The sequence below is a fragment of the Panicum virgatum genome, chromosome 4N, assembly GCF_016808335.1.
Source record: "Panicum virgatum strain AP13 chromosome 4N, P.virgatum_v5, whole genome shotgun sequence".
Classification (NCBI taxonomy): Eukaryota; Viridiplantae; Streptophyta; class Magnoliopsida; order Poales; family Poaceae; genus Panicum; species Panicum virgatum.
In genome coordinates, this window is record NC_053148.1 from 30,332,706 (window position 1) to 30,357,435 (window position 24,730).

At 43.7% G+C, this 24,730-nt stretch overlaps 2 long non-coding RNA genes across 6 annotated transcripts; both read left to right on the plus strand.

The window, feature by feature from the left end:
- The first annotated feature begins 2,286 nt into the window (after positions 1-2,286).
- LOC120669003 lies at positions 2,287-4,933 on the plus strand. The gene is made up of 2 exons (XR_005672654.1): positions 2,287-2,568; positions 4,354-4,933. It is a non-coding gene; the product is annotated as an uncharacterized LOC120669003 (long non-coding RNA).
- A 399-nt stretch (positions 4,934-5,332) lies between these two features.
- On the plus strand, positions 5,333-17,022 carry LOC120670702. Of its 5 annotated transcripts, none has more exons than XR_005673328.1 (7): positions 5,333-10,534; positions 10,600-10,912; positions 15,362-15,460; positions 15,539-15,862; positions 16,041-16,282; positions 16,369-16,598; positions 16,678-17,022. It is a non-coding gene; the product is annotated as an uncharacterized LOC120670702 (long non-coding RNA). The 5 variants fall into 5 exon arrangements; XR_005673329.1 differs by having other exon boundaries at positions 15,573-15,820; positions 16,678-17,017; XR_005673327.1 differs by having other exon boundaries at positions 10,600-10,887; positions 15,539-15,820; positions 16,678-17,016.
- The last annotated feature ends 7,708 nt before the right edge of the window (positions 17,023-24,730 follow it).

Consider the following 24,730-nt stretch of genomic DNA (forward strand, 5'->3'; position numbering starts at 1 on the left):
ATAACTCCTTCTCTCCAACCATTCCCCTCATATCTATTCCCCCTATATACTATCACTCATTAACTAACTATTTATTTAACGTTTTTGAATTTAAAAAAAATCATACAATATTTGTACTGTCATAATACACATTATCATCGTGTTACGGGGCTCAAACGAGATTAATATCGCGAAGAAACGGTGTGATTAGAGATATAGGGGGAGTTGAAACTCACCCTATATATAGGGGGAGTTTCAACTCCCCCTGTATATAGGGGGAGCTGTGGAGGGAGCCGTTGGAGGGCTCGCTCCCCCAAAGCCCCCCCTACGTAGGGTGGGGGGAGGGATACGGGGTGCCGTTGGAGAATGCCTTAGATCGCCTTAGATCGCCGGCCGCACCGCGCAGTTACTCCGCACCACTCCCGCTCATCTCGATTCCCATCAGCGCCGCACCCGCTCGCCTCGGAGGAGATGATGGCGGACTCCATGGATGCGTCGCCGGCGGACTCTTTGGATGCGGCGCCGCTGGACTCCATGGATGCGGGCACCGGCCTCCGCGTTGGCCATGGCAGCCCAGCACAGGGAGCACGTCTTGGAGGTCGATGGCGCGGCCAACGGCCTCCGCGTCGGCAAGCACCCGTGATATGTAAGTTTTTCGTATATTTATTTCTATTTCTTTTTGCTGCAATGTGATCACTCACTCCATGTTTTTCATTCTTTTTGTTCCAAGCAGCGGCGATCCTAAGGTCCCGACACCATTCAAAATCGTATGCGTAGGGGAGAGGGTGCTAACGATGGTCATATAGAATATATATGCCTTTTTTGAAGAACTCTTGTGTCTTGCCATGGAGGACTCCCGTGTGGCTGGAAGGTCTGGCGGGGAGTGATTGAAATTGAAGCACTTGGGCCTTTCAGGATTCGGTGGACAACGACAAGGACGACGGCAAGTGTCAGGCAGCGGCTGCAGCTACACGCCACAGCAGCACTAGCACGACGTGCGTACAAGAGTGTTTCGATGTGAAAATTTTGCAAAAAGTGAAGCTCAAAAAGTATTGTATCGCTTTTTATTTGTATGTGTTAAATATTATTTTATTATGGGCTAACTAGACTCAAAAAATTTATCTCGCAACGTACATCCAAACTGTGCAATAAGTTGTTTTGTTTATTCACATACGTGCGTCATTTGTTATATTTAATATTTCGATGTGATTTTAATGTGATAGAAAATTTGAAAGAACTAAACACAGGAAGAGAAGTCACTGATCACTGCGCCGCACGCTGCTCCTGCCACACCTCTCGGCCTCATGGGCTGATGGTGGGCATCCTTGTGCAGGCTAGGCATCGAGCAATCAGGCAGGCAGGCGAGACCGGCCATAAACGAGCTGGTCGCTCGGGCTAGCTAGGGCACTAGCTTTAGCTCCGTGTCCGTGGCGTGGTGCGCGGCGCACTGTGCTGCAGTGTGCGCACATGGCTCCCTGCCTGCCACTGTGTGCTTGGAATCTTTCCAGGCCAAGTAATCGATCGTATGCTTTTTCATGTTCGGCTTTTGTTCGTGTTACAATGGGGTGGGGTGGGGGGCGAGGCCGACAGGCGTGGCATTTGCCCACCCGGGAAGATCACCTCGGTAATTCACCTGCCCGTCATGTTACAACAGACATATGAACTGCCCAGCTATATACCGCCAGCAATGCAGTTTCGTACCGCTAAAGTTTGGTCCTCAGGATGTTTCAATGCTAATTAAAAATATTAAAATATACTAATAACAAAATAAATTACATAACTCTTAGACTAATTCGCAAGATGAATCTATTAATTCTAATTAGTCCAAGTGATGTTATGGTAAATAAGGCTAATTATAGATTAATTTAACTTAATATATTTATCTAGCGAACTAGCCCTAGCCTTATGCAATTAGTTTGATTATTAGGCTACGTTTAATATTTCTAATTAGCATTCAAACGGACGTGATAGGATTGAATTGTAGCCCTCCATCCAAGCACCCCCGTCGACGTGAACCTTCATTAATAATTAATGAAGAGAGATGGTGGCACGCGGTCGATCTCCCATGTACGGGGCTGCAGGGTAGCGCCGTTGTAGCGCTCAATACTGTTGATGGAGGTTCCTAGGCTGCTCGTCCTCGTGGTCCTCTAAATTTATTTTTTATATAAAATATTTTTATTTGGTCATCAAAATTTTTTACTCTATAACTAATTTTTTTTACTCGTCCATCCTCTATATCTCTCTGTCCCAACTACCTGGAATAGACCCACTTGTCAGTATTAGTTTTTCTTTTGGGGAAAGCTAAACGTTACTTGAGTGATTCTCCGGCGTCCAGCACTCGATTTCTCCGATACTTGCGTTGGCTTGTTTTTGTTCGTTTGATCCGTTCGGTGGGTTTGTCTGGTTTGGAGCTGTGCACGTGGTGGGCCCCACGTGTTTGTGTCTGCTGTTTCATTTTGGGAGCCGAACCTTTTAATGTCCCGTTGCTTTGACCCTTTGACCATTCCCTTTTCTCTTCTCTCGTTCTCCGTCAGGACTCAGGAGGACGTTCTCCACCAGGGGCATCCCGGCTCTCAGCCAGGAGCGCAGGTATGGCGATTTGAAGATTTCCTCCGTTGTTGTTCTTATTCCCCTGTGGATTTCATGTTTTTGCATTTCCGTTTGGTTGATTTCGATCGATTACCCTGTGATCTGTTCTGTATTTTATTCAATTCCTGTGGTATTAACCTAGGCTTTTTGTTGATTAGATTGGTCTAGTTGTCTCTGTTGTGGCATTCGCTTTGGTTGCATAGCTTTTAACCGATTAATTCACGAGATTAGTCTAGTTTGATATGTTGTTTGGTTGGATTCAGTATTGTAGCTTGTACCTGCTCATTTTTTGTGTCTCTGCTTTGCGATTGGGTTTAGTAGTCTAGATTTCTCTCGAATTAATGCCAAAAATAATTTGTAACAGAGGTAGTGAATTAGATAGCAATAATCTCAACAGAAGCATTTTAACTTATAGGTGGCTGGATTTGTAACTGGCTATCTGCATAGTAGGGTGTAAAACTCTATGCTAGAGGATTCTGGGAGTTTGTTGGGAATGTTGTTCTCAGGTTTTCGAAAGAGTAGCTAGCTAACTGATTTTTTTTATTATAGATCTGCTTGATCTGTCTGGTTAAGATCGATTTTTCTTTAGTTTCACAACAAAGTCTGTTCTTTTTGGCTAATAAGTTGTGTTCTCCTCATCAGTGAGCAACAGTCCCCCTAACATGCATTTTCTAGTGGTTGCCGGCTGGAGTTTAATCTTCTTTTTTGAAAGATGGACACAAGAGTTTTTATTAAACCCACCCCTCCCTAAGATAAAATCTCCGTTCATCAGAGATAGTAATCAGTTGTGAATATTGACTAAAACAGAACCATATGAATTGTGTCCATATAAACTTATTCTATATTGTTTCCTGCTTATTTTAGACTTTGTTTCTTGGAAGACATTTCTGACTGATTGGATATTATAACTAGAATAGAATAGATAAGATGAAGGTATTGAGGTTGTTTAGTTCTGTTTTTTAGTTGTAGTAGTACTACAGACTATTCCTGCATATGGTTTTATGATTACTATACTTCTACTAGTGTCAGCTTTTTAAAATGTTGCTTCCTTGATCTGTTTTCCCATTTCCCCCCGGTTGGATACATTGGAAATATTAATATATATACAATTTACATGTTGCTTAGTGTTACATTGTAGTAAATTTGTTGCTATTTTGCTCTTTGTTACATTCAGCCTACGTTAGGTGACAAGGTCCTATACTACTTCTAATAGGATCAATAGCTCTAATGTGATGTGCAATGTGTTATATAAATTTGAAATATGACTTGCTTATTACACTTTTCAATTCTTTGTCCTCCTTCTACCTTCCACTTTTATTTTATCCACTGCCACTGCCTATGAAATTTGCATCCTATATGTAATTTGTGCCATTTCTAAGTGGTAGAGAAGAGGAGGTTTGTCCTGGTGGGCGTTCTCTCCTTTTGTCTTTCTTCCTTTTACTATTTACAGTCCTTTCAATTCTTCATCTTTCTCGTGCTTTAAGTTTACTTTAACGATAGATCACTAGATTAGCCTCATTTTTTATTGTAAAACACTGTTATTTACTACACTTACATGATATGTTTACTACACTTACAGTGTAGCATAACCATAATTACAGTGGAAATGTCACTGTAAATTATGTATCATGCATATGTAATATCATGAGTTCTCATATGTACGTGTGATTTATACTAATTTATATTTTACTAGAACTTTGGGAGTTCTACGGAATTGCTATTGATCATAGCAGAAGTGGTGTCTTTGTACTATGCCCTTATGCTTCCGGCCAAATTGCTTTGTAGGTCCATGTAGGTGGAGAAGACCGTGTCATCTCTGGCACAGTTCTGAGCATTGAACTGGTGCCTGTGGGCAACAGTGCTAGTTCTTATATTGACTTTAAGGAAGGGTTGTATTCTAGATGCAGCTTCATATTGAGTATCCTTTCTACAATGGCTTCATATTGAATTGGTGCCTTTGTTTTCTGATTGAAAATTATGTTGCATTCTATATACAATACAGTCTGTTCATTATAAAGTTTTAGTACTAATTGTACTATCATTTTTGTGTAATCAAGGTGTAAATACTATATAGTAGATATTTTCATATTTACATTTTCTAATATTTGCTATTTGCATCTGCAGGGTTTAGGTCAACAAATAGTTCGAGTTACAGTGCAAACATGTTAAATCGCCAGTGTACCTTGAACTGTCATTTATTTGAGTTCTTGTTGTAATTTCTTTTTCTTTTTTTAGCTTTTTTTTTGTATTTGCCATTTGGCATTTTTTGTGGGGTTTAAAGGCACCCTCAAATTTTTGTTGTCTGTATTCCATAGAAATATTTTGAAAACATTTGTTTATATTAAAATTTGTGTTTTCACTTTTTTTTTTCTGCATTTGAATCACTCATGTTCAATTTTCTTAATTACAATTCTATTTGTTGTCATCTACACCTACTAATCTGATAGAATGCTTTTTGAAAATTCTGAATCTATAGAATGCTTTTTGAAAATCTGAATTTTCTTTTTTAAGTCTGTTTAAGCCTATTTTGTGTGAGATTAGTAGTGTGAATGACTTGGGTTGTGTTGGATTTGTTTATTTGTGTGATTTGATGCCTAGTATCATCCGAGTGAGACTTGTCTATGTTTCACTCGAATTTCCAGTTCTATCATATTCGTGTGATTTGTTGCTCGTAATCACTCGAGTGTAGGAAGTCCACAAATACTCGAGCATGATATAGACAGATCCTTTCTTTTTTTACCCTGCACACGCCCTCCCCGTTCTCTCTCTCTTCGGCCTCCCTCCCTCTCCCCCCTCCTAGGCTCCATCCGGCCATGGCGCATGGCCCTCCTCCCTCCAGCCGCGCCTCCTCCGGCGCGCCTCCTGCTCCGGCCGCGGCTCGCTCCAGCCTCGAGCACCCGCGCCACCTCCAGCGGCGAGCCCGGCCATCTCCTCCGGCGGCCGCCCCTCCTCCTCCCTTTCCCCCTCGCTCCATCGGCCGGATCTGGCGGCGCCACCTCCTCTTCCCCCCTCGCTCCTCCGTCCTCAGCCGGACCACCACTCTAGCGCCACCCCTCGAGCCCCCCGGCCGCGAGCGACGGAGATTCGCGGTGGGCGGGTAGAGCGGTGCGCGCGGCGCGGCCCCTTGAGCTCTGCCGCCGCCTCCAGAACAGGCGCTACAGCGGTGCCCGCCAGCGGGGCTCATGCGCGGCGAGCTGCTCTGCGCGGCGATCGGCGCGCGCGGGCGGTGCGGCGCGGCGCGGCGTAGCGGCGGCGGCACGCTCGTGAGGCCGGCCACGGCGAGGCGGCCCGGCAGTGGCGGCGCGCACGCGAGGCGGAACGGCGGCGGCGGCGTGCACGCGAGCGGCCGGAGCGCGGGACGGCGGCGTACGCGCGGCGGTTGGCGAGCCGAGAGCGCACGAGGTAGACGGGCCACGCCGGCATGCGGTGACGGCCGCGAGCTGCCGCTCGAGCTCCACCCTCTCTCTCCTCCATTCCTTCTCTCCTGTCTGCTCTCTCCCTCTCCTCTGCTTCTTCCTACGTCCGGTGGCGGACGAGCTGCGTCGGCGCGCCGACCGCTCGCTCCGCTCTTGGCCTTCCCTCGCGCCGGCCATGGCCCCTGCTCCCTCCGCGCGCCGGCAGCGGGCGAGGGTGTGAGGGCGGAGCGTCGCGGGCGGGCGGGCGGAGCTCGGATGGCGCGCGGAGGCCGATGTTGCGCGGGGCCCAGACCACGTGTGACGATGGCGGAGGAACGCTATTCCTCTCGATTTGGCGGAAGCTGCCCCCTTCCGCTTCGGTAGCGGACGTGATAGAGTATGCCGCTGCAGCAAATTTTCCTCTATCCAGAACTCGAGGGTCGCATACCAGACGCCAGTGTGGGCAGCCTTGGTGCAAGTACTCTTGATGGAGGTTTGCTCTTAGTAGATTTGTTTGCACGAGTACCACAGAAAAATTAGCATATAAATAAGCAGCACATGCCACAGCGTTCAATTTAAAAAGGAACTTGTGTAGTATAGAATGGGGGAAAAAATCATGTGCACCAAAGTTGGTTTACGTTGGCAACTTATAAGTTTCATTTTCGTCTTCCCCTATTTGGTTTTTTATGGTGTAACCTAGTTGTTAAAGACACTCAGTAGCACCTTTGGTCCTAGGTTCGACTCCATATGCGAGCGAATTTTCTAGAATTTAATGGTGTTTGTGCTTTCAGTAGTAGGCAACGTTGTCGTCGATAGCGGGATGCCTGTGGACTTCATCAATCTTGAGTATTAGCCGGCTCAGAGTGTACGTGCATTGTAAGTGTCTGAGTTATATTGTGTATCTAAAAAAATTACTCCCCTTGAGGTTTCTCCAAGGGCGTTAATTAACACTCAAATTAATTCTAATTCACTTGATATAGAAATGACTGCTCAAGTTTCCCTCCAGATCTGCTTTACTTGATTTGCTTTACCATAAATACCCTATTCTCGAGGACCTTAAGATTGCCTATGTTGCCCTCGAACACCCAATTCTTATTCCTGGATTTGAACTTCACAAACTCGAATTTCCGTTCATATCTTCTTTCCTTACTAGTAGTTTATTAGTTATATTCATCTGCCTAATAAGTAGCACTTCAACACACAACTCTCTTGATTTCACCAAAGGTTTATTATTTTATTAAATTTAAAATTACTATAGATCAAGTTTAACTCAAAAGAAAATTAATCATGAAATTAGAAACAAAATGAAAAAATGTGTTAGAGACCTTGGAAACACATGGATTTAATTTGTCTGCTTCACTATTAAATCATTAGATGGATCCAAATCGCTGGTAAGAAAGAAAGGAAGAATATAACATGGGAGGAAAGAACTTTCAACTACAAGGCACCTAAAACATGGGGAATGGGAATAGCATTTCTGTAAATACAGTCCAAGCTCTCTACCGCCACTGCAGTAGTGGCTCCTGCCGATGTAGGCATGAACTTATCGTAAGTATGTTTCTCCAGCTTTTAGTAAGTTTATGCATTTACCAAACTTATTTTCATTACCTACCCATGAACCTCCTAGCGTTCAGTAAGGTTATCCTAGTGCTCAGAACATATCAATCACATGAAGAAGCTCCTACTGTGATATATCCTAGTCTAGTCAGACATTTGAGTGAAGGTGCACCAATCGAAAAAAGCGCCATAGAAATTAAATGTCCTGTCGAAACAAGATGGCACTAATCACGGGAATACAAACAAGCCGGCACTTAGCAATGGAGCAGTGGTTGGAATGGTAGCAATAGCATGGATCGAAGTCTAGTGCCCCCAGCAGATGAAGATAGACAGCAGTGTAGCGTGGAGGGGAGGTGATTGATTCGATGTGCACGCTTTTGATGGAGCTTGCTCGCTAGTAATGCAAAAGGTTGATGCAGCTTGGAGTGCAGTCGAGCTCAGCACTGTAGTGTGACATTTCTATTGGTGGCGCAATGTCGCCGAAATGGCCCTGTAGAATATAACGGAGTGCAGTGCTAGTTGCATCTAGGAGAATTAATGGTCGTTGCTCAAACTAGTTTGCTTCGGAAGGCTCTTTTTCCCCAACTTCAAAATATTCCACTATATTCACCATGCTTTGCTGCTCTTCATTTTTTCTTTGAAAGGTCACTGTAACTTTTGGTGATTGATGGGAACCAAGCACGCATGACCAACAGCACCTTTTTCACGTCCTTACAATGCGTTGGAATCAGAGGAGGATCCACCAATTAGTAGACAATTTCTTCGTGCCTTAGTTTTTGTCACGAGACACATAAACATTAACATTTTCTAGGGACGGATGCCGCACCCGCTCTTGCTTTTCGCATTTAAAAAGAGTGTTTGCAGATACGAGCGCGTTACCCGTCCCTTGAAAATGCATTTCCAGGGGCGGCTCACCCCTTATCTGCCCCCGGAAACTGAGTTTCAGGGAGGGTCGCCCCTTGCAGGGGCGGTTTGAGGGGTGACCTGCCTTAGAAATGATTTTCCAGCTGCAAAAAAATTCACCAATTTAAATTTAAACTGTTCAAATATATTTCATAAATATAAATAATTATGCATGCACAATTAAATCATGTGGAAATAAAACACACCTATATATCATTACAAAGCATAATTAATATAGTTCATACAAATATGTTTCATATATGCCATTACAAAGTTGAATGCATGTTTTTCTCCTATTTACCTACCAGAGAAGGAATGGTGTTTAAAAATTATGCCCCTTAGGTTGATCACTTCGTGCATAATAAAATAGCATAAATCGACAACTACTTCTAGAAGTTGTATCTCATGGACTTGCTCTTTATTGCTTGGTGGATGATCCTGCAATTAATTAGAATCAGAAAGTAAGCGAGTGTTAGATATACGCTAACATAATGTAACACATGTACATCTATCCCTAATAAAGAGTAGTCCCATACACATTTAGGATTAGTTGTGTATCTTCTTTGCACCCTGAGACGCTCGCTCAAGTAATACCTGCAGTACACGGAACAAGCAGGTTGCTTGTCGCACAGGAAGTCTGTTCATAGAGTCATTTTTCTTTTCTTCACGGGGGATGAGCACTGTCTAATTTAATGTACTGCTGGTAAGCCCTATTTGAAAAAATAAAGAAACCGGAAGTTAGTTTATAAATGCATACTTTTTATGGAAAAGTTTGCATAATGTACGTATGGATGATAATAAGTTCGATCACTAAGATTTTGAGGACGATTAAGAAATCCTCGTAACTGCTCATCGTTAGCCAATCTAAGGAGTCCAATACGAGGACTCTTCCAATCTTCGGTTGTAGTACAAAAACAATCCAGTGATTTCTGCGAAAAATATTATATACAATTTCTAGCTATGGATCGGAGCAAGTATGTATTGTAACCAAATGATTGAAATTAGACGTACCTGACGTTGTATGGCACAAAAATGCAGTCGGCCACATCTTCCCAATTGGTAATCAGAGCAAGGTTTATCAGTGAGAGACTTCCAATCTTTTGCTGTTTTGCTTTTCCTATAGTCCAAAAAAGCCAAAAAAAATTGTAGATTAGTCTACCTGCAATCCTACAAACACTTTGAGCCTCTACTAGTACTACTCAGTTCATGCTTGTTGAGTCTTTGGTTTCATCGGTTGTGTCGAGTTGCTAGTCTTAGTTTTAGTTCCTTTAAAGTTTCGAGTTCTTGTCATAGTCGCACATCACATGTACAACCTCTGTTCGCCTACTGGCAGTTTGATCATCCGTGGTGAAGTCCGATTTGTGATAAAGATTTTCAGGTGATCCTAAAAGGAAGAAGCAACTCATACTTGCAGTCAATCTCCTGCATTTGTTGAGTTGGCCTTACACAAGAGAGAGAGGGAGAGAGAGAGAGAGATTGTGTGTGTGTGTACGTGGTGAATTACTCCTTTTGTAATCTTTTGTTCATATAATCGGTTTGTGAGTTTTCCTTGAAAAAAAAAGAAACAACAACAACAACAACAACAACAACAACAACAAAACAAACAAAAAGCAAAGAAGAGGTTGATCCTCCCTTTGTTGTTCCTGCTATTTCTATTGGTGTATTGTGGTTTCCCTTGTGTCCAGACTTGCTTATCTACCATGGTCTAGGCTAGGACCAGCATAGTACCACCAACGAGAGATTACTCAACTTGCTTTTTGTGACTAACATGATAGTACTATTTCCTTGTGTCCATTTTTAGCCCACCTACAACTCCACATACTTGATTTCAGCTTCACAGGAGTTGTTGCTGCAGTACCGATACACTTTCTTCCTGGTCCACAACTTGTTGTTGTCGACACCTCCTACACCTCCTACGAGTAGGGTAAGAATTGGTAAGAGCTTTATACCACATGTTGAGAGTGAGAGAGCACCACATAGCATTTACATCTAGTAGTTGTAGGGATTTGCTCTACTTCACTTGTTTCCTATTTGTTCTTGTGCTTGTACCATGGCAGGGTCAGGGGATGAAGACGAGGATGGTGGAGGCCCACTTACACCTCGTACCAAGGGTATTATACAACACTTTAAAAAACAAGTTAGGGAGTACACGAAAGAAATTGATACTGACTTGCAGGTGGTGAATGAGAAGGTTGGTGTACTAGAGGGTGGACCCATTTCCACAAACAGCAAGCTTGTAGGGATGGAGACCTCGATCGGTCATGTTGACAAGAGTCTTGCTGCTCTTTTGAGGTGCTTTGATGACCTCCATGCTAGGACTAATAATCAGCATAGAGGAGGTGTCCAAGAGGGTGAGCACATCGCAGAAAATTCAGGTGCTGATTATTTTGCGGACACTGAAGTTGAGGATCAAGATCACCATTATGCCATAACCGTCAGGGTATGGGTGACACCACCACATGAGGTACACAACAATGACAATGCTTTCGGTAAGATACAATTTAAGATACCCTCTTTTGATGGTAAATATAACTCTGATGCTTATCATACTTAGGAGATGGTTGTCAATCAAAAGTTTGCTTATCATGATTTTCCTAAAAATGCACGTGGTAGAGCTGCTACTAGTGAGTTTAGTGATTTTTCTTCCATTTGGTGGATAGAACATGCCAAGAAAAACCCAAATAACATGCCACAAACTTGGCAGTACTACGAAAAATGATTTACCGCTAGCTTTTTTCAACACCTTCGGGGTGGGCGGAAATTCAAACCACCTCAGTTAATGGCAGGCATTAACTGAGGTGGTCATTTCTTGTTAACCGAGGTGGTTAAAGATGTGGCAGAACTACCTGAAATAATCTGGCTTAAGTGCATTAACCATCATCACAATGGCAATTAGGTTTAACTTGCACATCAGACGGAAAACCTCGGTAGTCCGTCGGGTAAAATCCCGATAAAACCACTTAAAACCTGGATCGAACAAAGCAACATAACTCACATGAAGGCGAGTCCAGATATTACAACATTACAACAATTCTTACATCACAAAGTCTCAAGCTTAATTATTACAGACCAAGTTCGAAATGCATAAAATTAGTTCTCCAAGTTCTAGAGTTCAGAAAGTACATTAGAGTTCAAATGCAGTGGAAAAATAAACGATAGTTATAATCGATGGTACAGGATATCATGATAAAGCCCATACATGACATCCCTCATTATTATCATCATTGGCCAGAGTCTTGTCCCACTCAACCGACCAACCAGGAGGAGAGTACACGGCCAAGTCAAACTCTAGCAACCATGTCCTCAAAATTTTCACCTGAAACAAAGTATAGCCACAAGCAAGATTGAGTATACTATTACTCAGCAAGGCCTACCCGACTAAGGGTATACTTAGCCCAGTGTAGGCATTGTGTCTAGATTAGATTCTACTAGTTGATTGTTGTGCCTCTCACGGTTTCTAGAGGTAGCATGCAGGTGGTGACAACCCTGTTTTGTGCCATCGTAATCCTCCACGTTCGGTTGCACAACAGTAGCCTATGCCAGAACTTCTGGTCCGACCAGGTGAAGCTGGTGCCCAACATAAATAGTTGATTCTTAGTCTGATCTTACCTTGAATCTGAATAGTCCTCTCCACCCCTTGATCCTACCGGTGTTGTGTCTTTGGATGTGCCTGAACCGTAGATATCATACTCACATTCCATTGGATTCGATAACCCTTGGAATACTCTGAGGTGAAAGCTACATCGGTATCCATACGCTTGCGAATTCTTTCATGAGGTTCAGTACCAAAGCAGCTTCCTGGTGTTGTTGCTGGTTAAATTAGTAGTGACGTTAGGAAGCGCCAACAGTGATTCATCTAGAGGATCGGGGGCTACACCCACTGCGCTCGCCACCCAATGCTATGGCACTTTCGGCTAAGTGTGTTTTCTGCCTGGCAATGAGATCCCTTGAGAGATCTAGCGAAAGGATCCCAACAAGGGCTCGGGGGCTACTATCGGGTATAAATGTCCCGGATACCCAAAGATAGAGAATTAGATGTCTAAGCTGCTCTGTCAGGCAAGCTGATAGCGGCGTCAGCCAGCCCGGCCAACATGGAAGGGCTCCGCCTCGTCTGAGCAAAGGAGGAGGATTCCTTCCGCCCGACCTAAGGAAGGGATCCTTGCCTCGCCCGAACTATCGAACAATCCCCACTTCATCAGACGACCAGACGGACGAGGGGGCCGCACCCAACATGTAGCAAGGGCCCACCACGACCCACATTGTGTGGGTCTGACAGCGGAGTAGGCTGATAGGCGACCGGGCATGCTCTGCCCCGGCCTATGCTGACACAGCGCACAGTGGAGCGCCCCTTCCCGTCACGTCCTACGGCATTGTAGGACATAGGGTAGGGGCCGGGCATGCTACACCAAGACCAAGACGCCGCCACATATCCCGCTTCACAGACCATGGAGTCAGACGGACCCGGCCGCGAAGGCAGAGGGCGGGGATAGCAGGGTCAGAAGGACCCATGATGACCAAGCATCACGGAGGAGGCTCCACGGGAACTCTCTCTCTCTCCCTCTCTCTGTATCTCTCTTGATGTACATCGTTCTCTTCCCTGTGATATAAGGGGAAGAGGAATAGAGGGAAGGAGGAGAGCTCTGGACCACCAGACACACGGCTGGTCACACTACCAGCACTACTACAAAAACTGATTAACAATGACCTTTTTTTGGACCTCTTAGGCGAGCACAAAAAATAACCGCCTCTGTTAATGCCCATCACTAACAGAGGCAGACATTTCCTATTAACTGAGGGGGTTCAAAAAACCGCCTTGCAAAATCGATTAAAAGAGGCGGTCGATGTTATGATGACCTCCTCTGTTAATACTCCTATTTTTAGAGGCGGACACTTTATAAAGGTCTGCCTCAGTTAATAGGCCAAGCCCAGCCCAATAAGTGGAACCCGAACCCACTCCAACCACTCCACATACTCTCTCTCTCTCTCTATATATATATATCTATGTCTCTCTCCCCCTCACTCCCTTCTCTCCACGCGGCAGCACCCTTCCTCCACATACGCAGGCGGTGGTGGTGGATCTGGCTCTGAGTGGCCCGCGGTGTGGCGGCACACGGCTCGGGCGCGGCCGAGGATGCGACTCGGCGGGCACAGCTTCACCAGCGCGCGGCGTGGGTGCGGTCGAGGAGGCAGCGGCGGGCGGGGCGGAACCCTAGCGTGGCATCGGCGGCGGGATGCGGCGCGGCACCCGGCAGCGGGACGCGGCTCGCTTCTGGCGTGGCCGGCGGCAGCAGCGGGTGGGCAGGGTGGATCGCCGGCGACGGTGGCACGGGCGGGTTTTTTATTATATTTTTATTTGATTAACTAATGTGGGCACACAACCACCTCTAAAAAGGTTCCATTTACTGGGGCCTTTAGTTTGAGGCGGTTGCTAAAACTTCCTTAGAAATGATTTATGTAGTAGTGCAGAGCACATGAGCACACTCTCGCCAATGGGAAAGAGGCAGGTGGAACTCCGGGCAGTTCTCACCGGCAGCTACCCTAACCAGACGAGAGCCACGAACACGTTTCCCTTCCACAAATCTCAGAGATTTAAGGCACTCATCCCTCTCTCGACCATTTGTAACCACCAACTACAAACCAGTGCAAGATGTATGAGCAGCATGAACTGGACATAGGGTATCACGACTCCCGGCGGCCCGAATCAGTATAAATCCTTGTGTCTTCCTGCATTTCCATCCATCACTAAACGCGCATCCACGAGAATCACTAGCCGATGCTAAAATATACCGACAAGCATGAATGGAACAAATCAAATTAGAGCCTAAGGTGAGTTTTAAATATTCCAAAACTAGTCTTTTTGAAACTTGAAAATTATGAAAATAAGCTAGACACTTCTAAGGTGGAATTTAAGGTGTTACACTATGGATAGCCGGAACCTCCATATAGCATTCGCCACTCATGATTTTAATCCATTCAGAACCATGAATGTCAGCTGTAGTGTTTGGTTTGGTATTTGTATTCCCTATAATTTTCCACCTTCAATGTGCATGAAGCAATCCAACTTCATACTTAATTTGTTGATTCCTGGTAGACATAGTCCTGGTAGTGATATGGATGTTTGTTTTGAGCCACTTGTTTATGATTTGTTGGATATGTTTAAGAATGGAGTTAGAACTTATGATGCTTTGAAGGGTGAGTTCTTATAGTTGAGGGCAACAATATTGTGGACTACTTCTGATTTCCCTGGTTTAGGCTATGTGTTCGAATCTATTACAGCTGGTGAAACAACGTCCTAATTGCCACTCCTAGTTCAATTCAACTTTTAATGGTAGCAAGACATATTATATGGGTCATCGTAGATTCTTCCATGAAGACCACCCATTTAGGTTTGATGCAGATAAGTTTGGTAGTACTAAGTTTAGACCAGCACCTACTCCACTTTCTGGAGATGAAATATTGAACTGCACTAAGAACTTAATACAGTTTTTTTTTGGTAAATATCCATCTGGAAAGAAATCAACAAGCAAGAGACACAATGAAGGGGAGCCATTAGTCATTTTTAAAATGAGATCTATTTGGTTTGTACTTCCATATTGGAAAGATTTAATGCTACGACACAATTTTCACTTCATGCACACAAGAAAAAATGTGAGTGAAAACTTTGTCAATACTTTCATGGGTATCGCTAGCAAATCCAAAGTTAATTTGAATTCTTGATTAGACATTCAAGCTCTAGGTATTAGAACTGACTTTCATCCAATTGAAGCGGAAGACCAACTTTATTTACCACCTGGACCATACATAATGAGTTCTGATGAGATGAAATTATTTTGTCAAGTTCTAAAAGGGATGAAGTTTACTAATGGTTATGCATCTGACATACGGCATAATGTATATATGTGCGTAATATTCATCTTTAAAGTAAAAAATATCTGTAGGCTGGTGTTCTAGGGCATCCTCCACGAAGAGATAAATTGTATATAAAGACCCTTACAAGAAAAAATGGAGTGGCACCAAGGAACGCATGACCAATTATTGTAAGTGTGGTTATGAAAATGACTTGCAGATTGTAGAAATATTTTTTGTGTGTAACCATACATATTCCATTTGTGCAGAATAAACTTATAACCATTGTTTGAGCTCATCCAGAAATGAAGCAGAAAACAATTCAACAAGGTGATGCATATGCTGCTGCTTGTGGAAAAAAGGAGCCAAGTGGATGTGTTCGTGTTTTGGGCCTTGGACCAACCCCCCGCCCCCCCCCTCAAGATGTTGGAACCCTGGGGTTGAAGTATTACAAACCCACAAGGCTTCAAATGGAAGCTCTTGCCCGTAAAAAGGCTGAACGTGAGAAAGCACCTCTAGAACAACTCATTGCAGAAATGGAGGAAGATATGGTAATAATGTCACAAAATGGTTCTAATTCAATGCATCATGTGGTAAATTACTTCAATAACCTTGAGTTATTTAGAATCATAGTAAATAGTAAAATATAATTACTTGATGCATAATCTCATAGGCATATGTAAGCTCATATCGATAGAAAATAATAGTTTTTACAAGCTCATAGCTCCGATTTGCACTATCTCTTATTTACTCCATCTTGATGGAGCCCAGGGTCTGAAGAGCATATTCATGAGGCCCATCATAATGCTCAATATCAAGAAGATGGAGCTTCAGACCACTCTGATGAGGATAATTACTTGACTGTGAGAAGGCGTGTCGTAGCCCCAGCAACAGGTCAACACGATCAAAGGAGCCCTAGAGGTGCAACCCTAGCAGTGCAGCCGCATCGGTGCATCCTTGTTAAACCAACCCCAGCACGGAATCATGCCTCTCCATCTTCACATGATGAACTTGTAATTTTCTTATCCATGCTATAATTTTTTTAAGATTTATTTGTGTCTCTATACATTGAATCTCATAAATGCATCATTTCCTTCAGGTTGGAAAGGATGTGATATTATATGCCTTTCTGAGATCTAATCTAGCAGTGGCTAAGGGAACACTTATTTCAACTGATCCAAACAACATGCTAGGAGGTGTGGCTCTTGGAAAGCAGTATTTTGAAGTTGTGAAGTGCTGAAAAGGGATACAATTCTACCTCGTTCTTATGGTTATGTGGAGACCATGGCTGATGCACATAAGATGTCAATTGCATGGTCATATAAGAGAGTAATATTCTTATATTTTCTACATTTTTTCATGTGTGATGAGAGTGACCGCAACCACTAATTGTTTATATTTCTAACAGTTGAAGGTTACAAAAGGGATCACGATCTTCCCAAGGTACATCAAGTATTTAACAGCTCACTCTTCCACTAGTACTATTTGATCTCCAAATTTTAGTTCCAGCTTTGGGAATGTTAGGATTTGTAGTAGTCCATGCAGAAAGTACACTTAGTTGTATGAATTGCACATAATTAGCCAATTTCCCAAACATTAGGATTCCTCCAATGAGTAGGCAAGTTAGTTGTACAACAGCCATCAGTTTTGTAGATTAATTTTCACTGTTCCTTTTGTTTACATAGTTAACTTTCAACATACATTTTTTTACCAACTTACAATTTTAACTTTGTTCAAGTGGGAGGTCTTAGAGGTGGCATGATGGTTGATCATCACTACTGCAGAAAGGGTTTGTAGGGGTGGGCGAAATGACATTTTTAGGGGCGGACGACGCAACCGCTCCTGCTTTTCGCAGCTTAAAATGGCGATTTGCAGGGGCGGGCACGTGAGCCACCCCTGAAAATAGTTTTGTAGGGGCGGGTGGGGGGGGGTCGCCCACCCCTGAAAATCGTTCTGTAGTGGCGGGTGATCCCCAGACCCGCCCCTGTAAATGCTTTTCCAGGGGCGGGTTGGGGTCTCACCCGCCCCTACAAAAAGATTTTCAGGTGCGGGTGAGCCCCAGACCCGCCCCTAGAAATAGTTTTCCCGCCCTCCCAAAATTTTTGAATTCGCATTTTTTACGGGATTTGATATATACGTCTAATATATGTCACATCTGCACTATTATACGTCTATTAATGATAACGTCCTAACTTCAAGCTCGTTTGCGATCGGACCGTCGAATATGTTAGACATAAGATACTTATATAATATTCACAATAGATGAAAAACAAATATCAATATAGTACATCATCACAATTCAGCTCTTATACGTGTTTTTCCATCATTCCCCTAGGGCTTATACGTGTTTTTCCATCATTCCCCTAGGGCGCTTAACCGTGCTTGAATTTGTGCCACTCACGAAGTGAAAGGTATTTATCGTTCGTTGCTAAGTCTGAAGTTTCGTCAAAAAATTTGTCTTCCACGTTGACCACTTCGTGTAGAACGAAACGGCACAAATCATCGACTACATTTAGAAGTTGTCTCTCGTGGAGCTGGCCTCCGTGTCTCACCGGGTCAAGCTGCAATTATTGAATACATAATAAAATTATCAATTTGTAGGTACAGTAATAAACATTGTGCAAACATCTATCTGTAATAAAGAGTAGGCCCTTACGCATTCGGGATCGTAGTGTATCTCCCTTTCAGCCTCATATTCTCGCACAGGTAGTACCCACAGTACACGAAACCTGCCGGTTGCTTGTGGCTACAAAAGTTTATGCGAAAAGTCATTTGCTTTCTGTCAGCGGGGTAAGGAAGCCCTTTTTTTTGCTTTGAACTTGTATGCCCTGTTTTAAATTGAATATATAGAAAGTTAATTTATGTAGGCATATTTCTCTAGAGACACAAGAGGCAGATGTCCATATGGAAGATAAGAAATTCACTCACAATTGAATAAGGTCTATGAATTTTTGGTAAACATCGGTTCGCCAGTCCAAGGAGTCATGTACGACAACTCTTCCACGCTTTGGCATTATTTGGAATGCAATCCAGTTACCTCTGTAAAACAAAAAAAAAGTTAATGTATGATTTGTAGGCATCGATATCGGAGTAATGGTTAATCAAATAATTGGTATTAGACTTACTGGACGTGGTATGACGCAAATATGCAATCCATGTCTACCCACATTTCCATCATAAGCGCTATATAGGCCTCAACCCTCTTCATGGTTTCTTCGTGAAATTTGTTGCGTGCCGCATCTTTGTCCTTCTTTGTTTCAAAAGACTTTAGACAGTCATCATCGTCCTTCATCCATTTTGGCCCAGCGTGCAAAGACTTGCAAATCGCTATGGGATCAAGGTACCAGACCTTAAAATTACAAATAATAGCATCCATTGTTTGCATCCTGTAAATTTAATGTATGGCATTAAATATTTATGCTTATACAATACTATAGAATTTAATACAAAGTCGATGAGGCACTTTTTTACACATGCACCATAGTCGAACCATTTCGCTACCAAGTTGTGAGAGGCGAAACATTTGCTGGATGTCTTCAAAATTGAACATGATATCATTGATTTGTGGCCCCTTAAGTCCGAATACATCCTTATGGTGTGGAGCACCTAGGCTTCTCAGCCCAAGTCTACATGCCCTCTTGTACCAATTATGGATCCTCTTCATGTAAGTTGGACAATCACATAGTATCCAGCTCGGTAGCAAGTCCTTTCCCTATGCAAACTCTAGAGGAGCATCTTCTAAGTCTGGAAGGCCATCAACCGCAAGCACCCTGTTGAACAATGTGTCCGTGCGGGGCATAGAAAAGCCCGACTTTCTACTGCCACTAGAAGTTGGTGGTTTATCCTATGACTTATCCTTCTTAGCCTTCTTAGCTTGGCTCTCGTTGCTCTGGAGCCACAGGTGATGGCAGAGCTGCATTTGATGGCTCTTGTTGCTCTGGAGCCGCAGGTGTCGGCTCTTGTTCCTCTCGAGCCGGAGGTGATGGTGGAGCCGCATTTGACGGCTCCCGTTGCTCTGGAGCTGCAGGTGTCGGGTCTCGTTCCTCTGGTGATGGCGGAGCCACAGGTGATCGGGGAGCCACAGGTGATTCCTCTCGTATTTGTGGAGAGATATGTTCCATAGCAGTCATAGTTATCTGACTAACCAGTATGATATCTCGTTTATGCCACAGAATCGTGCTGCCGACACATTTTCCAAGACAATTCTTCCCATCTGCAGTGGGGATGTCTATCTCGGTATCATTGTAGATTGATTTCAAGAGTTCCTCCACTTCTATGCACGCATATAGGGCCGGGGTGGGGTTTCCCTCAAATAAACTCCCAACCGGATGCACTCGGGCCCTTGCAACTTCCTTTGTTTTCCCAGCTCCAGCCGGATGGAGTAGAATAGATATCCATTTATGTCGTACCCTTGCCAAGATATGACCTGGCTAGATGAGCCGGCTGCCAATCTTTTAATCGTTTGCTCCTCAACAGTCACCCCATCTGGTAGATCTAGATCCTTCAACCATGTAGTACGTCGACGTTTGTGCTCTCTCATGACCCAATCATCCGAGCGGCCATTACATTGTGCCTGAAGTATGCTCAAGTATTCTTCGACTAAAGGTGTCATTACCGTGAGATGCTGCATGATGCAATAACGTGCTTGTTGCACACCTTTGAAATCTTTGTCGATGAAGATTTTCTTGCCGATTGTGCCCACACCTTCCAACCTCCCAAAAAAACATGGAATTGACAAACCAAGGGACACAGTATCCTTTAGGTAACCTAGGCAAGACTCGATGACTTCCTCAGTATTGTATCCCTCTATCATTGACCCCTCAGGATGAGCATGATTCAATACATACCTGTTGAGGATAGACATGAAACGCTCATACGTCCACATTTTGTGTAGGTAAAGTGGACCAAGTGCTTGTATTTGGTCGACAATGTGAATCATTAGGTGTTTGGTTATATCAAAATAACCAGGAGAGAAACACATCTCTAGATGTGCCATAGTCTCCGCAATGAATTCTTTAAGATCCTGCAACTCATCTTCGTCGATCACCTTTTGTGAAATCCTATTAAAGAAGTAACACAATCGAGTAATTACCATCTTTACATATACTGGCTTGATCGCTCTGATTGCAATCGGGGGGAACACCGTCAGCAGCACATGACAATCATGACAGTTGTAGCCGCATAGTGACAAATCTTTCATCGAGACTAGTTTTCTTATGTTCGACGTGAAACGACTCGGAACTCGGATCCCTCTTAAGCTCTCGCACATTGCCTTCTTCTCATCACGTGTAAAGTTGTAGCTAGCTGGGGGGAGTTCATATCTGCCATTCCCTTTGTCCACAGGGTGAAGATCTTGTCTAATCTTCATGGCTACCAAATCTTGACGCGACTTCAAGGTATCCTTTGTTTTGGTTGATTTCTCCAGGAGGAGCCCTATTGTGTTCCCAAAAACATTCTTCTTCGGGTGCATACCATCGATTGCATGGCGAACCTCGAGATCCGCCCAATACGGCAAGTATTTGTAGAAGATGGATTGTTTATTGAATGGTACACCATCGATAGGTGCCTTATCTCTCTTTCTCTTCTTCCCATCCTCCTTCTTCTTCACATAAATGACCTGGATGGTCTGAACCATTTTGAAAACATAGTGCCCGTCTCGTTGCACTGGTGCAGAATGTAATTCAGGCATGCTGTCAAAATGATTATAGAACTTTTTACTTCTGTACCTATGTCCTTCCACTAAGAAGCGTCTGTATCCAAGGTAAACTACCTTTCTAGAACCTTCAAGAAAAGATGATACAATGTCATCCACGCACACCGTGCATCCTGTCCTACCTTTGATCTGACCTGACAGGACAAACAATGCCTGGTAATCATGGATGGTGACAAATATAATAGCTCTAAGATTAAAGGGCTGCCGTGCAAAACCATCAAATATATCGATACCCTCCTTCCATAGATTTTTCATTTCTTGCATCAGAGGCTCAAGGAAAACATCTATATCGATGTCAGGATGCTTAGGGCCCTGCATAAGCACAGATAGCAAAAGATACTTTCTCTTCTGGCACAACCATGTAGGCAGATTGTACATCGTCAGTATCACTGGGCATGTGTTGTGGGTGCTACTTCGTTCACCGAATGGATTCATTCCATCCGTACTCAACGCAAACCTAACATTTCTTGGATCATTCCCAAATTCATGATAATACTTGTCATCGAATTCCTTCCACTACCGAGCATCAGATGGATGTCGCAGCTTTCCGTCACCCTTCTTGCGCTAATCTGAATTCAACCATCGCATCAGCTCAGCATCCTTTGGGTTTGAAAAGAAACGCCTACGGCGATCGGAAACTAGGAGGTACCACATAACCATGGCAGGAATTTTGCTCTGCTTCCCAGACATGCCTAAAGTAGCGTCATCTGCCTCAACGGATGAAACTTGATTGTCGTCACCACTGTAACCCGCATTGGTTTTGTACCGACTTGCAGAACACACAAGGCATTTTTTCAGGTCTTTGAAAGTATCCCCACGATACAAAATACAATGATTTGGACATGCATGGATTCTTTCAACACCTATCGTGAACGGACTAACAAGCTTCTTGGCTCAGTATGTGTTGGCAGGCACTTTATTTGGCTTTGGAAGCAACCAAGCCAAGATACGTAGCAGATCGTTGAAACTACCATCTGACCAACTATGCTTAGCCTTCAGAGTCAACAGCTCCAATATGAAATGAAGCATGGTCCAGTGTTTCGGGCATCCCTTGGATCGCTCATATATATTTTCCTCTGCTCATTTTCTCACATTCTTTAAGTTTGGTAACCCCCTGGCACTAGCAGCCAATACCTCTACTTTGGTGTGGCGCAACAACTGCCTCAGAAAATCTCCGTCGTCAAGTTCATCTTCACTACTATCACTATCAATGGGCCTGTCATCGACATCATCACTATGGAATACACCTACTCCATCATCAACGCTGACACCATCGTCATCTCTGCCAAGATCATAATAAGCATCAAAAAATCTGCCGAAATCATCGGCTTGTATGATTTCATCCAATGGGTTATTCGTCAGAGGGGGAACATCCATCTCACCATGTTTCTTCCAAATCGTGCAGTCTTTAACAAAACTACTCACTATCACATGAGATCTGATTGTAGTTGGCTCGCTAAATACTTTCAAATTTCCACAAACCCTGCACGGGCAATGTATCAACACTGTGTTCTTATTTCTTGCGTGGTTCTCAGCGACTTTAATGAATTTATCTAGCTCTCCACAGAAATACGCATCCATCGTGTTTGCATTGTACATCCAAGACCTATTCATCTATAAAAATTTAAAAATAAATAAAAATGGATTAAAACACATTCATAAATTCATGCCTTCAGGGAAAACTATAAATGACAATACATAATTCAAGCATAAATGATGGTACTAAATTACATATATCGTACTAAATGAGAAAAATTAAAGCCAAAGATCATGCATAAATTAAAACATATTATCACGTACCACTACATCTTAAAAGAAATTCATGCTTATGTATAAAAAAAGGAAAAAACCTAATCTTCTCCCTCCTCCATAGATCTAGTAAATACTATCCTTAGAAATGAGGGTAAAACATATAGATGTAGGCTAAATGCTTACATAATATTGTTCTCCTACTAAAATAGCACAACTTCATCCAAAAGTTTGGTGCAAATAGTCTAAAAAATGGCTAATCTTAACCATGGAGATCTAGATCTAGTGAGAGCCTAAGAGAGCACAATTTGAGCCAAAAAAACACACAAAAACGTTTGAAATGACAAGGAATAAGTGGTAACTTACCTCTTAGAGCCCTCAGCTCGATGCAAATCAGGTTGAAAACCTCCCCCCCTTTTTTCTTTTTTTCGGATGTTGGGGGAGCTCCTCTCCCGAGCTAACAATGGGGGGTTGGGAGGAGGAAGAAGGCATAATTTATACACATATTTTTAGGGGCGGGTCGGGAGCTCCACCGCCCCTAAAAATCCATTTCTAGGGGCGGCTCACCCCCCATCCGCCCCTACAAATTGCACCTTTTTTAGGTGCGGGTGGTGGCGTCAGCCGCCCCAAGAAACACCATTTGCAGGGGCGGCTCACCCCACCATCCGCCCCTACAAATTGGCGTCATTTGTAAGGGCGGATGGGAGGGTGAGCCACCCCTACAAATGTTGTTTCTAGGGGCGGGCATCAGCCAACTTTACACTACTACAGATCGGGCCATTTGTCCCGGTTCCAAAGGGCTATTTGTCCCAGTTTTGGAACCGGGACAAGGCCGCCGGGACAAAAGCGCTGGAGGCTTTTGTCCCGGGTGGTAGAACCGGGACAAAATGTCCCTCGCGCTAAAAAATATTTGCGCGCTGCGGGATTGGAACCCAAGACCTATTGCCTAGCGCATGGCTTCCTTGCCAACTTAACTAAGTAGTACATGTGACTCAGTAAAGAATAACTCCCTTTTGAACTATCACGTGGAGGGGCCTTTTGTCCGGGTTGGTAACACCAACCGGGACAAAAGGGTCCTTTTGTCCCGGTTGGTACCACCAACCGGGATAAAAGGGTCACCCTTTTGTCCGGGTTGGTGTTACCAACCGGGATAAAAGGGGTTGGACCTTTTGTCCCGGGTGGAGCCACCAACCGGGACAAAAGGGGGGGCCTTTTGTCCGGGTTGGTGGCTCCACCGGGGACAAAAGGCCCCTGTCCCCCCCGCTGGCCCGGCTAGCCTTTGAACCCGGGACAAAAGCCACCTTTTGTCCCGGGCCCAAAGGTAACCGGGATAAATGACCTGGAACAAAGGCCTATTCTGTAGTAGTGTTAGGCCCGCCCCTAAAAAAACCGGGGCGTTGCTACAAATCGTTTTGGTAGTAGTGCATGTAAGCAAAAAGAGGACCAGTGCTCATGGACACTATTATTTGGGGCAGTGCTCATGGACACTTTTATTTTGGGCCGCGCTTATTTGGAATATCTAGGCTAGCTCCCTTTATTTTGTAAATGTGGCTGCTGCTTGTACGGTGTCTTGTGACAAACCGAACATATGATCTAGCTAGCTTGACTTGAGCACTATGACATCACAAAAGATGTCTATAATGAAAACTTTGCTGTTTAGCCAATTATATATTGTTTCATGTCTGTTAGATTCATATGAAAACTTTGAGCTCTATTTTAGCTAATTCTATGTTTGATATCTGTTGGCTTCAAATGAAAACCATGAGCTATATATCTTCAGTCAAGTGTGTTTGATATGTATTGTTTCAAAAGATTGGTACTATATGGTATGATTCATCGGTACAATGGCTTTTACCACCATCAGTCGGTGTATTAGGCCTGTGGTGTAGTGTATGTCTAACCAAAAATGCCTAATGGGTGAGGGCTGCCCCACCTTATATATTGTGCTCCCTCACCATCAATTTTGGATATGAGACTAAATCTAACAAAATATAATTCT